The sequence below is a fragment of the Mytilus galloprovincialis genome, chromosome 10 (assembly GCF_965363235.1).
Source record: "Mytilus galloprovincialis chromosome 10, xbMytGall1.hap1.1, whole genome shotgun sequence".
Lineage (NCBI taxonomy): Eukaryota > Metazoa > Mollusca > Bivalvia > Mytilida > Mytilidae > Mytilus > Mytilus galloprovincialis.
In genome coordinates this window covers 80,528,247-80,533,853 of record NC_134847.1, presented here as the reverse complement: position 1 = coordinate 80,533,853, position 5,607 = coordinate 80,528,247, and positions in this window count along the sequence as shown.

Below are 5,607 nucleotides of genomic sequence, written 5' to 3'. Positions count from 1 at the left end.
CAATTCTTAATCTCGACTCCTAGGAGTCGATAATGAAATAAAATATTTCATTATTCATTATTGAATTTTGAATAATGGAAAATGAATAATGGACGTACTTCAGCGCTGTCATACAAATTGAGTCATTTTGTCAAAACCTGTAGCTTGCGAAAAATGCTCGGTGACCTATCATATTTATTAAATTTTTGAACATTCATTTACACAGTTCATATATACATTTTTGTACTACGTTTTGACACATTCTAGCATTTTTAATCTAAACTTCCATACCACCTTAAAGAAGATTTTCATTTATCTTTTTTAAGTTTTGTCATATATTATAGAAAATTATTATAGATTAAGATACACTTTTAAAAATCACAAAAATGATCAGCAAGTCAAGGTCTACTAACAATTCAAATGTTGTCGACAAAGTTAAGTATATAGAAGTAATTGCACTTAAATGAGGATTTTTTTTATCCTCTTTTGTGTTTTGAGCAAAACTAAACAAGAAAGAAGGAATCGAAACAGCAAATGATCAGCAATACAAGATCAACAAAACGGATTTTGTCATGAATTATATTCTTGTGTATAATGTTGGAGAGTGTCCTTTGTTGAATATGCACATATACCCAGGTGATCATAAAGGCTATTTAGAGCTTCTTGTTTATTTTTATTAGAACTATGCATAGTTGGTTAAACATGACTGTTAAGACTAATGTCGAATACTTTTCGCTTAATAGATTTTTGGAACATATGTGAAGGACAAGGGTTACTTGAACGGACGTAATTCGAGTTCGAACGTTTTCTAACTCAAGTATGACTTTTTTCTTGCTTTTACTTTCGACATGTAAAGTTTAGCTTATGTCATGAATGTCACGCCCTTATTGTAAAAACACTTCAATAAACAGCAGACTATATGCCAGGTCTTTCTAACAACTAATGACAAACAATTTGGGGCGTAATTTAAGGAGGCTTTTCCAAGGATGCAATTGCTTGTAGACTGTATAATTACCCTCTACAGTATACCAAATAATCCACAAGTCCTCAAAAGGGACCTTTTAATGATAGGCCATGTCAAGGGAGATATAACGGAACAAACGCCCAGCAGGATCGATGCATTTGTCTTAAACATCTCCGATATTGATTCCGCGTGGCTTTCAAATTGACATGAGTATCCATTGGTGTTCATGTAAAACCTTTGGGGCTATATCAGTTTCATGGAAATTAACAAAGAGCATGCCAACCTTTCCTTGGTGATGTTTTAATGGCTGTCCGGCATATTAAAAAAAAAACCAACAAAATAAAATATCTTATGTGTACCAAAACCCACCAGCGATGGTCACACAGACAATTTGCTACCTTCGTGGACCAAAGTCAGACTTTTCGCGGGATCCTTTTAAACATCTAGTGGTGTCACTACATGTACCATGTGCTGTAGATATTTCGTTGCACATGACAGAAACATTCTTTGTTAAGAATCAATGTTGATAATTCGACATTGGATGTTTCATATACCCATTGTAGCCGAAAAATGATAATGAAATACTTTTGTTTGATATCGATCTATTTTTTGAATTGTAAACTTTCATATTCATTTCTTTTATTTCTTTTTTTTTTTTTTTTTTATATATACATAATCATTTTGAATATATACTTATCTGAGACCAGGAGTGCATTCCAGCGGCTTTCTTTCGTTTACTTTTATACAGACTGGTCAGTGTTTTTTTTTTGTATTTGTTTCACCACTCTTAACTGCATGTAACATCTTGAACACTCAGAACAGCGAAACAAGATTTAGATTTCAGAAATAAATATCATTTAGCCATCAACGAATAACTTTTCAAGAGATGTTTTCGTTAAAGTATAAATCCATTATTTAAAAAAAAAGATAAACAGCACATTACGTAAAGCATTAAGTATTACCTATAGTATTTTATAACCTTCATTGGTGGTAGTTCATATATATTTCTGCTGTATTTTTGGATATAAGTTATTGTCCTGAATACACATCTTTATGCGTTTATGCGTTTTTCCGCATGCGTTTCAATTTTATGATGAAAATTTCTTCTATTAACCAAGACAAAACTTTAAATTCGGCCGTTATAAATGTTTTCGCCAGAAATCCATGCTTAAACAAAATGAACTAGCCAAGGAATTTGTTTTTGTCCCGGCTGATATAGCTACTATTAATATCATTATTGTTTGACGTAAATTTTACATTGAGGTTCTGCAAAAGGAAATCACGAATTCACCAACATTCCAACTGACTTCATTTTCAGAAAACGACATCTGTAACAAACACAAACTTTTAGCTACATCTTTACAAGCAGAACCAAATACAATGAAAGTCCCAACTATGTACTGGCTTCCGAAGCTACACAAAACACATTACAAGTATATATTTATATCATCGTCAAGCCATTGTTGCATTACTAAATTGTCTATTCTATTTACAGGTACACTTGGTACAATCAAAAACCTGATAATAAATTGTTCAAATAAGGCCTTTGGAATTAATTTCTTTTGGAGTGTCAAAAACTCGTTGGAAGTACTTGATAAATTGCATGCATATATTGGTGATTTTGAATCTGTTCAAAGTTATGATTTTTCTACCCTATATACCACTTTCCCTTATATTCTTATTAAGAAAAATAAATCACATCCTTAATTAATTGGGCATTTAAAAAGTCAGAATGCCAATACAGATGTTCAAACTCTTTTCGGTCATTTTTTAGTAGCAACACACAAATGAACTATGTCAATTGGACATGCTTTGATACTATATTTGCGCTTGAATTTTTACTTAATAACAATTTTGTTCGCTTTGGATATTCCGCATATCGTCAAGTTATTGGAATTCCAATGGGGACTAAGTGTGCAAACTTATTGCGGACCTGTTTTTGTATTGTTATGAGTTACAAACTATGACTTAAACCAGCAAAGATCCATCGAAACAACATTTGCAACAAAAATTTAACAATACTTTTAAATTTTTGGATGATATATTGGCTCTCAATAATGACGACTTCAGTATGTATACTAAAGAAATTTATCCTGTTGCACTTACTTTAAATATAGCTAATACTACATGTAACAATGACCACTGTCCTTTCCTCGATCTCTTGATATCTATATTATTAACGGGAAGCTTAATACAAAAATTTATGATAAAAGAGATGATTTTTCATTTCTTATTGTTAAAATTATCCATGTTTAGATGGTGACGTTCCCTTGTCACCATCTTATGGTGTTTATGTATCTCAACTTGTACGATTCGCTCGTGTATGTAACAACGTATTAGATTTTAGCGAGAGAAATTTATGTATTACTGAAAAATTATTACACCAGGGTTTTCGATATAACAAACTAGTCAAAACATTTACTTAATTTATCATCGGTACAAGGAAACAATTCGTAAATATAACTCAACATGCAGATATCTTATACGTTCAGGCATTTTACATCCAATCTTTTATGGTAATATTCTTTACAAAGCACAAAAATGTCAGTATTCACCCCAAAAGCTAACAAAACCTTTAAACAAACTTATTAAGAAGGGATATAGTTACGATACTGTTGTCAGGTCATTAAAGATTGCATATTTTAGCTTTAATATTGATTCACTTATAGGGTCTTTGCAATTTTGCGCCTGTCCCAAGTCAGGTGCCCCTGGCCTTTGTTAGTCTAGTATCCTTTTTAATTTTTGTTTCTTTGTATAATTCAGAGTTTAGTATGACGTCCATTATCACTGAACTAGTATGCATGTTTGTTTAGGGAACTGAAGGACGCCTCCGGGTGCGGGAGTTTCTCGCTACATTGAAGACCCATTGGTGGCCTTCGGCTGTTGTCTGCTCTATGGTCGGGTTGTTGTCGCTTTGACTCATTACCAATTTCCATTCTCAATTTTATTTATTATCTAATAGCAACAAATTTAATCATTATATTATTATCAAACATCACATAAAAATTGTGTATTTACAATAAGTAGTTTTTAAGTAAACAAGTTAGTCAAGTGGTTTAAACGAGTTAGCCAAGTCGTTAAAACAAGTAAGCTGTGTTGTTAGTTAAGTTATTATAACAAGTAAGCTTACTCGTTTTAACGACTTTAAAATAAAATTTCAATCAAACTAAAACTAAAAAATGCTAATTTACCTTAAAATTAAAATATCAGGGGCAGCAACCCCAAAATGCGTTGTCTAATGTAACTGAAAAATCTCGGGCTATAGATTATGACTTGCTGAATATTTTTATCCCAGAACTAAATGCTTTAGTTTCAGAGATATAAGCTGAAATCTACATTTTACCACAATGTTCTATTTTTAGACATGGCGGCCATCTTGATTTTTGGGCGGGGTCATCGGATACCTTTTTGAAACTACATACCCTAAGTATGATTGTGGCCATATTTGCTTTAATTTTGCCATTAGTTTCAGATTTTCTAAAAGTTATCGACGACGACGGATGCCAAGTGATTAAAAAAACTCACTTAACCCTCTGGTCCAGGTGAGCTAAAAAGGCAAAACGGACAAAAAGCAACGGACAAAAAGCAAATGTGTCGGACAAAAAGCAAAATTATCGGGCAAAAAGCAAAACGGACAAAAAGCAACGGACAAAAAGCAAAAGTGTCGGACAAAAAGCGAAATTATCGGACAAAAAGCGAAACGGACAAAAAGCAACGGACAAAAAGCAAAAGTGTCGGACAAAAAGCAAAATTATCGGACAAAAAGCAAATTGCGGACAAAAAGCACCGTATCAAACGGGTTTTACTACTGAAATGGTAATTTAAAACTGAACACCTCCTTAATGTCTGGGTAATATTAAGCCAACCGTGATGTACATAGATTCCTGGAAGGACATATTGATTCTTAGGACTTGAGTCTTAGCAATTCACCTTATAGCGAAAAGGAAAATGATATTTCATGCCAAACACAATAATTTTCAAGGTCCCCTAAATTTACTCCATATCCCGCTTAGGGTAATAATGACATATCCTTAAGTAACATCATCAATGCATTTTTTTGCATTAAAAGTATGCAGATTATATCAACCAATTTATTTTGAACAACTTGAATAATTCTATAATATTTTGCAAATTCATTATCACTTCCACCTTCGACGAGTTAAGATGATTGTTGGTTGGTGTAATTTGTCATTGCTGTGCTGGTGTTTCATATTTATGTTAGTTACTTTTATCGCTGTTAAATTTTATAAATTATTTATATTTGCTGGCCAGACAATTATAATTTCAGAAGGATATAGCATTGATTTTTTGGAATACTTAGTTTTTGGAAATCATTTGTCTGTTTGTCTCGATCGTCAAGGCTAGTATCAGGTTTGATGAAGAGACATTAGTGATTTACTGTCAATATGCACATTCAGTTGTTACCGTATGAAGTTATCTGCCTTCAGTTGTTACCGTATGAAGTTATCTGCCTTCAGTTGTTACCGTATGAAGTTATCTGCCTTCAGTTGTTACCCTATGAAGTTATCTGCCTTCAGTTGTTACCGTATGAAGTTATCTGCCTTCAGTTGTTACCGTATGAAGTTATCTGCCTTCAGTTGTTACCGTATGAAGTTATCTCCCTTACAATGTATGTAGAACATGCATTAGAAATAATTCAACAA